The sequence below is a fragment of the Tachyglossus aculeatus genome, chromosome 4, assembly GCF_015852505.1.
Source record: "Tachyglossus aculeatus isolate mTacAcu1 chromosome 4, mTacAcu1.pri, whole genome shotgun sequence".
NCBI classification, from domain to species: Eukaryota; Metazoa; Chordata; class Mammalia; order Monotremata; family Tachyglossidae; genus Tachyglossus; species Tachyglossus aculeatus.
This window is the reverse complement of record NC_052069.1, coordinates 113,190,800-113,199,659: the sequence shown is the minus strand read 5'-3', so window position 1 is coordinate 113,199,659 and position 8,860 is coordinate 113,190,800. Positions and strand designations below refer to the sequence as shown.

General features: G+C 43.7%; 1 non-coding gene across 1 annotated transcript; it reads right to left on the bottom strand.

Moving 5' to 3' along the window:
- Positions 1–528: 528 nt before the first annotated feature.
- On the bottom strand, positions 529–666 carry LOC119927700. Its single transcript, XR_005450678.1, has one exon. It is a non-coding gene; the product is annotated as a small nucleolar RNA SNORA7 (small nucleolar RNA).
- Positions 667–8,860: the final 8,194 nt, after the last annotated feature.

Here is an 8,860-nt window from a genome sequence, read left to right as displayed (position 1 = left end):
CAAAATCAGGTAGTGCCTTCTAGATTCATTCATGCAGTGTGAAATACAAGTCTTCCCTACTAGTGGTCTGGAAAGTTGCTATTGAGAGTGGAGAAAAGAAAGAGTTGCAGAATGCAGGGACTTCAAGTGTCCTATTCTAACTGCCTAATCTGGATGCCATTTGCACTGGGGAAGCAACATGGCCTAGTGGAAAGAACACGGGCCTGGGAGTTAGAAGGACCTGGGTTCTAATCCTGGTTCTGCCATTTGTCTGCTGTGTGACCTCGGGCAAGTTGCTTAACTTCTCTCGGCCTCGATTCTTTGTCTTATCTTTTGCTGTCGAGTCGTCTCCGACCCATAGTGACACCATGGTCACATCTCTCCCACAACACCCCACCTCCATCTGCAATTGTTCTGGTAGTGTATTCATAGAGTTTTCTTGGTAAAAATATGGAACTGGATGACCACTGCTTACTTCCGCACAGTAAACTTGAGTATCCACCCTTGAGTCTTTCCCATGCCGCTGCTGCCTGGCGCAGATGAGTTTTGACTTGTAGCAGATTGCCTTCCACTTGCTAGCCACTGCCCAAGCTAGGAATGGAATGGATAGACCTCTGCTTGACTCTCCCTCCCATAGTCGCGACTGGTAGAGTCCTGGAAACTCTCCAGGTGTGACTCTGAGAGGAGCAGCCTCAGTTACCTCAACTGTAAAATGGGGATTCAGAGTGTGAGCCCCACATGGGACAGGAACTGTGACCAACCTGATTAACCTATATCCACCCCAGCACTTAGAACAGAGCTTGACACATAGTAAGTGCTTAACAAGTACCATAATAATAATTATTATTATTGTTATTGTCACATCACTTCTCTGGGCCTCAGTTTCCTTGCCTGCAAAATGGAGATTCAATATCTGTTCACCCTCCTACTCAGACTGTGAGTCCCATGTGGGCCTGCTTACTTTGTATCTACCCTCACAATCCTGTAACCTTGGCATTATTCTTGACACCTCTCTCTCATTCAACCCACATATTCAATCGGTCATCAAATGCTGTCGGTCCCACCTTAATGGCATCTCTAAAATCCGGCCTTTCCTCTTCATCCAAATTGCTACCATTTTACATGTGTGGTAACTGAGGCAAAGAGAAGTGAAGTGACTTGCCCAAGGTCACACAGCAGACATGTGGCAGAACCGGGATTAAAACCCTCATCCTCTGAGGAACAAGACTGCATTCTTTCCACTAGACCATGCTAAGCACAAGATAATCAGGTCAGACACAGGGCCTGTCCCCCCAGTGTATAATTTATAATGGTCTATTATATAGTCTATTATATGAGACTCACAGTTTACTCCCACCACGACGACAACTACTGCTACTATTACTACTACTACTATTATTACTAAGTACAGCAATTAACTGCTCTTTTTAGTTTCCTTCTATATAAATTGTTCACACACACACACACACACACACACACACACACACACACACAACTCATGCATAGAATATTTGAGGTAGGGATATTAAAAAAATTCTTGATTTCCCGCCCCTTGCTCGAACCAGAGGGCTTGCTCCTAACCTTATGAAATCTAGGTCTCTAATTATAACTCAGCGCTGAAGTATGGCTTTCTATGGGAGATTTATTGCATTCTCCGTAATTTTACACCTATTCAGAAAAAAGCAAGGACCATCCTGTATTTTTCTACTAATATCCCATTTGTGGGCATGATAAATGTGTCTCCCTAATGGGAGGGTTTGATGGGTTGCAAATGGTCTTCAAAGAGAAGTCGCAGCGTAGATGGGGTTACCTCTAAGAGAAAGGGAACCTTTGCTGAAGGAAAGTCTCTTTATGTAAGGTGGGGAAAGAACGATCCCACCAGGAGGCAGCACGGGTATACAAGTTGAGGAACCAGGGATAGAAGTTTATTCAGTGAGGCTGAAGTCAGAAAAATGACTGAAAATGGTCCCTCCTGATCTTTCTTAACCCCTCTTGAGTCACATCTGTCTATCTGATTAACTTGGTAGGAGCCAGAAGGGCTACAAAGGGGTAAACCAGAATTTCCTGTCTACCATGACATTGTCACAGATAAGGCATCATCATCATCATCGTTTTAATAGGCTATCTACTTTATGCAACACTCTGAACCAGGTGCCGTTCATGGAATTGTCCACTATTGATTAATTGCCAACTGGGGGTTAATGCAGGAATGGGAAAGGACTTTCTTAAAGGGGGTCGAAATAAGTGGAAAAACATACATTATATATAAATACACTCTTTTATTGTTGTCCATGTTATGAATCCATTTTATCCCTTTCTATGAAAATATATATCCCCTTTATTTCATTAGAGGGTATTGTTCAAGAGAAATTCCAGGGTGTATTTTTCAAAGGGTTTGCGTTCAGGCTCCAGCCTATTTGAATGCATTTTCAATAGATGTTAATGCCCGCCATTGGGGAGCGAAGCATGTTATTGCATTTTCTAAAAAGAGAGATAAGACCTCTGTGGTTGCAAATAAAGCATCCTACTTCTAGGCCTGTAAGCCCAGGACCAAAGCAGATTCAAAATCTATTTTCTTCAAAGGGATTCCTTCCAAAGTGCTAGTGCAGACACTCCATGAAGGACTCAATATCTACCAAAGTCACCTCTTTTAATAGCTTTAAATAATCCAGCCCTCCCCCTCTACCCCCACCCCCATAACATCCAAAGCTGTGAGGTTTAAATAATTTGCAAAGTGCTTTGAATGCTTTGTGAGGCAAAAGAGAGGGAAGTGTAAAGTGCTATTACTGATTGTTACCAACTCTGCTAGGATGGGCAGTTTAAGAATTGGGATTTTTTTTTTTTTTTAGCCTGGAAGCGAGAATGTTGAGGAAAGAGAGTCTGTTCTAAACATGCTGTCTGTAACTGTGGCCTGGTCTTCATGGGACAAAGCAGACTCTCGTGAGACAAATCTGCAGTGTACAAAATTAACCTTCAGCACGAAACCAACCTATCTGCAGATGGCCTAACATGTAGGCATCTTAGAACTTGATAATAATTATGATACTTGTTAAGTGCTTACTATGTGCCAGGTATTGTACTAAACACCAATGTCAGCAATCTCCCTTGATCATTTTAATTTTTTTTCCAGTGGTATTTGTTAAGCGCTTACTATGTGCCAGGCACTATGGTAAATGCAAGCTAATAAGGTTGGATTCAGTCCATGTCCTACATGGGGCTCACAGTCTTAATCTCCATATTCCAGAAGAGGTAACAGGCACAGAGAAGTTGAGTGATTTGACTAAGGTCACGCAGCAGATGACGGGTGGAGATGGGATTAGAACTCAGGTCCTTCTTAGTCCCAAGTCTGTGCTCTATCCACTAGGCCATACTGCTTCTCAACTACTGCTGGATAGCATTTGGGGAGGTTCCCAATCCTAGTCCTGACCTTTCACACTGCTCTGCCCCACATTTTAGGCAGGCTAGCGGCAGAGTAAGGAGACCCAATCAGAATGCCCTGTCTTCCCAGGAAGCAGCTGCCAATGGAAAACTTAATTAACTGAGGTAGTAATTAAGCGCTTATTACATGCCAAGCATCCTACTAAATGTTGACTTCAGTGCCAATTAGGAGGCCCCCGAAAAGACAAAGACCTCACAGCCAAAACTCCAGTGCTCGAGTAAAAACCAATAGTTTAAAATAGCAGAATGAAAATCTGGTATTTGTCCATCCCCTTTCGACTGGAATGTAAAGCAAGTTAGATATAATTGGGCTGTTAATCCATTTGGGTTTAAGATTTAATCAATCATATTTATTGATTACTTAGTGTGTGCAGAGCACCTTACTAAGTGCTTGGAAGAGTACGGTATACCAGAGTTAGTAGACATATTTGCCTGGGGTAATGGAGAGGGGCACTGGTTTTGTCCAATAAAAATTGACAGTTGTTTCTCAGGACCAAAAGACATAAAGTTAAAGGAGATTCCTCTTCTAAGGTATCTCCCACATGGGTATCTCTCTTGCAATAATAAAAATTGTATAATTATGGTAATTTAAAAGTAGAAGTTGTCTCTACCTGGGTCACTGCAGAGCTCTGATTCTTTTTTTAAATTGAATTTTTTAAGCGCTCACTATATGCCAAGCACAGTACTAAGCCCTGGGGTAGATACAAGATGATCAGACTGAACACAGCCCCTGCCCCACATGGGGCTCCCGGTCCAAATCAGAGGGAGGAGGATTCAATCCCCATTTTACAGAATGTGGTATCTGAGGCATGGAGAAGTTGAGTGACTTGACCAAGGTCACATAATAGACAAGAGTCAGAGGTAGGAATAGAATCCAGGTCTCTGACTCCCAGGGCCTGCTCTTTCCATTTAGCTACACTGCTTCTCTGATTAGCTGAGAGGGATCCCAGGCAATGATTGGGTGGGAAGGCTGGGATGTGGGATGGGCAAAAAGGATAAGGCAGGGGCAAGGAGCTGGATTAGAGGAGGCAATGGAGGAGGAAAAGCATCAGCAAGAGACGGTGGGAACTGGGAAAGCAAGAAAGCTTGGTTTCGTCAGTCTGAACATTTGGGATCAAGAAGGGAAGCAACATGGCCTAATGGATAGGCCACAGGCCTGCTGGTCAGGAGGATCTGGATTCTGTTTCTGGCCCCACCACTTGTCGGCTGTATGATCTTGGGCAATTGACTTCACTTCTCTGTGCCTCAGTTTCCTCCTCTGTAAAATGGAGATTAAAACTGTGAGCTTCATCGGCCACATGAACTGTTCCAACTCAATCATCTTGTATCTACCGCAGCACTTAGTACAGTGCCTGGCACATCCTAAACACTTAACAAATACCATAAAAAAAAAATTAAAAGACTAGCAGAGCCCCCTGAGGGAGCAGGAATGCTGGCTGGGACAGTGAATGGAAGATGGACAGAAGCAGGAGTGGGAACCAGGGCAAAGACAGTAACATCTGAATACAGAAAGGACGTATCTACAGGTGTGAAGGAATTGATGAGTAAAAGGTGGGTATGTGACATTTCTGGACACTTTTGAGGTTGAACACCCAGTTGCAACTCCAGTATACTAGTGCCCATGTCACTTTACAGCTGGAATATGGACCAATCGATCAATCATATTTATTGAGGGGTTACTGTGCACAGAGCACTGTACTAAGCACATGGGAGAGTACCATGTAGACATGTTCCCGGTCTACCAGGAGTTTACGGTATAGAGAAACTTAAAATCTAGGAATTCTCTTGGGACTCCATGCTAGCACACTCCAAAATTGCCCCAGGAGTTTTCTGCCACCAACTCATCACCTTTATATATGGAACCCAAGAAAGGCATGGGAGGCCTTTGGGGTTCAGCTCCAGGAAACAAACACCCACAGAGGCACCAACGAACCGGCCAGAAGCTTCAGTGAAGAAAGCGGACGGACACCAAACACACTAACCATGGACTTTACTTCCCCTCTAGACTGTAAGCTTGTTATGGGCAGGGAATATATCTGCTAATTCTGCAGTATTGCAATAATAACAACAACAATAATAATAATAATAATGGCATGTATTAAGTGCTTACTATGTGCAAATCACTGTTCTAAGTGCTGGGGAGGTTACAAGGTGATCAGGTTGTCCCACGTGGGGCTCACAGTCTTCATCCCCATTTTACAGATGAGGTAACTGAGGCAAAGAGAAGTTAAGTGACTTGCCCATGGTCACACAGCTGACAAGTGGCAGAGCCGGGATCAGAACCCATGACCTCTGACTCCAAAGCCTGGGCTCTTTCCACTGAGCCACGCTGCTTCTCACACTGCTTGTATACTCCCAAGTGCTTAGTCCAGTGCTCTGCACATAAGAAGCACTCAATAAATATGACTGATTGATTGATTGATTAGTTCTGCATCCTAAGACTAGCTGCTGAGGTTTGGAATAATGCGCAGTACTCCCCTCCCAGCTTTGAAAGCAAATCTTCGAATCAATTCATTCTTCACTGAGACGCCTCAGGCACACTCTTGGATTATAAGAGGATAACCAGCATTTACTTGGTTAAAGATTCCAACAGAAACAACATCTGTGGTAGTCCTAGGTACTACAAAGTGTTGATGTAGACTAGCACAGTCTATTGGCATAAGTAGAATCTTAAGTTAGATCCAGGAATAACTGCCTAACCCTGATCTGACACTTGTTGCTAACTTAAAAACAGGGGAAACTGCTCCCCAGTCCCATCAATCAGCCAATTGTATTTATTGAGTGCTTACTGTATGCAGAGCACTGTACTAAGTGTTTGGGGGAGCACTTTATAGTGGAGTTGATAGCACATAGTAAGCACTTAACAAGTACCATTACAAAAAAATACCGTCTGGCCTGAGGCTTGGAAACACCTGGCCTCATCTCTGTCCGCTCTGACACAGGTATGGCCTATGTGCGGCAGAAGGAACTCTGCTCCTGTTTCCAGCCTGGGATGTCTTTGTGGTTGCCTAAATGCTGGAAGGCTTGGCTCTGGCTTACATGCAGAGAGCATTGTGCTTTTCAGCCTCGAGACTTGCCATTGTCCCTCCCTCTGGACCTCACTCACTTCTTCACCTGCCTACAGAGACATCAACTCCAAAAGGCCATTAAAAGCCACTGAGCTGCCGCCCCGCCGAAACTCAGAACCAGCTGCTTGGATCATTGGCAAAGCTCTTTCAATACAACAAAGGAATGAAAGAAAAACAGCCATTGATTTTTTCCCACCTTCTCATACTCTGGACCTCCTCAGGGGGTCCCGCCTTTTTTCACTGGCCCTTCTCTCCCGCCCGGAGACCCTCCAATGGAACAGAAGTGAAGGTGACCGGAGGCTGCTTCTGGGAAAATGAGTCGAAACAAGAACCGACCAGTAAATGGTAACAAAGAAAGGAAATAAAAATCAATATTCCAAAGTCAAATAACAAAAACTGTTACAGAAAGGAGGGTGCCCAAAGACAAATATGATCAGTTATCAGGCTCCCTTCTCCCCAAACTGGCTCTTTGATCTGCCAATCCTTCACCAAAACCACAACAGAACTGGCAAAATTCTCCCAGCCCCATATCTGCTCCCTGAGCATAATAATGATAAGGGTATTTGTTAAGTGCTTACTATGTAATAATAATAATAATTGTTAAGCACTTGTTAAGCATTTGTTAAGCACTTACTATGTACGAAGCACTATTCTAAGCGCTGCGGGGAATACAAGGTGATCAGGTTGTCCCACGTGGGGATCACAGACTTAATCCCCATTTTACAGATGAGGTAACTGAGGCACAGAGAAGTTAAGTGACTCGCCCAAAGTCACACAGCTGACAAGTGGCAGAGCCAGGATTAGAACCCATGACCTTGGGCTCCCAGGCCATGCTCTATCCACTAAGCCATGTTATTTCCCTTCTATTTCCCCTTGTAGACTGTAAACTCCTTCTGGGCAGGGATCATATCTCCCAACTCTATTGTACTGTACTTTCCCAAGCACTTAGTGCAATACTCTGCACAGTGTAAGCACTCAACAAAAACCACTGATCGGTTACTGCTCTGTAACTCCACAGTTTTTAGCAATAATAACTGTAATAACTGTGGTGTTTGTTAAACATCTACTATGTGCCAAGCACTGTACTAAGCACTTTTGTAGATTCAAGATAATCAGGCTGGATACAGAACCTGTCCCTCATGGAACTCACAATCTAAGTAGGAGGGAGAACAGGTATTAAATCTCCATTTTATAGATGAGGAAACTGAGGCTCAGAGAAGTTAAGTGGCATGCCCAAAGTTAGACATCTGGCAGATGGCTAAGCCAGGATTAGAACCCAGGTCTTCTGACTCCCAGGCTTATGCTGTTTCCTCTAGGTCCTGCTGTTTCTCAGTAAGAGGCTCTAACCCTGGGATGCTTGGCTAATCCTGAGGACTGACAAATTTTAAATTAAAGGTACCAAACCCTCTTTATCTCCCACCCAGTCCTGTTAAAATAAATTCTCCAACCTATTCACATATCCTTCAAGTAGCAGACCTTGAAATAAATTTCTGGTGAAACATCCTGCAATTGAAGCCCTTCAATGAAGAATTCATTTGACTAGGAAGGAGAGGAGAGGAGGATTCCTTGCCCCCAAGGGGACTTTACCTCTTTCAATTTCCTTTTGGATGCTGATCTTTCTCAGTAGTAGCAGAAGTAGGAATAGTAGCAGCAGCATCAGTAGTAGTAGAGTAGTAGTAGTAGTAGTTGTGGTATTTACTGAGTAATAATAATAAAAATTGTGGTATTTGTTAGGCGCTTACTATGTGCCAGGCACTGTACTCAGCGCTGGGGTGGATACAAGCATATCAGGTTGAACACAGTCCTTTTTCCCACATGGTGCTCACAATGCAAATCGCTGCCTTAAGCTCTGAGGAAAGGACCATAGAAGCAACAGACACATTCCCAAACACACAGAAATTACATTCTAATGGGAAAGACAGATGTAATATTCAGAAATAGTGGGAGCAGTAGATAGAACAACCATCAGCAAGGGAGCAGAGTGAATATGCCAAGATGAAACATCAGAATAAATCAGAATAAATAATTGAATGTACAACTGGATATGTTTACATACATAACTGTTCAGGTAGGGTACAAATAAATCAGTGATAGAGGTGGTGGTTGGGTTGCTACAATTCAGGGGGCTGGGAATTAATCGGAGAAGCCTTGCTGGAGGAAGTAAGGATTGCAGGATGATTCTGAAGATGGGGAGAGCTGAGTGTCTACTGGATTTGTTGGGGACAGAATTCCAGACCAGGGGTAAAATGTAAGCAAAGGGGTCAGAGGCAGAAGAGTCAAGAGCAAATTACACTTTGAAGATGAGCTCGGGAAAAACAAAAAGTGCACGCTGGAAGGAGTGGGTGAAGAGAGCTGATATGCAAGATCAAGAGCTT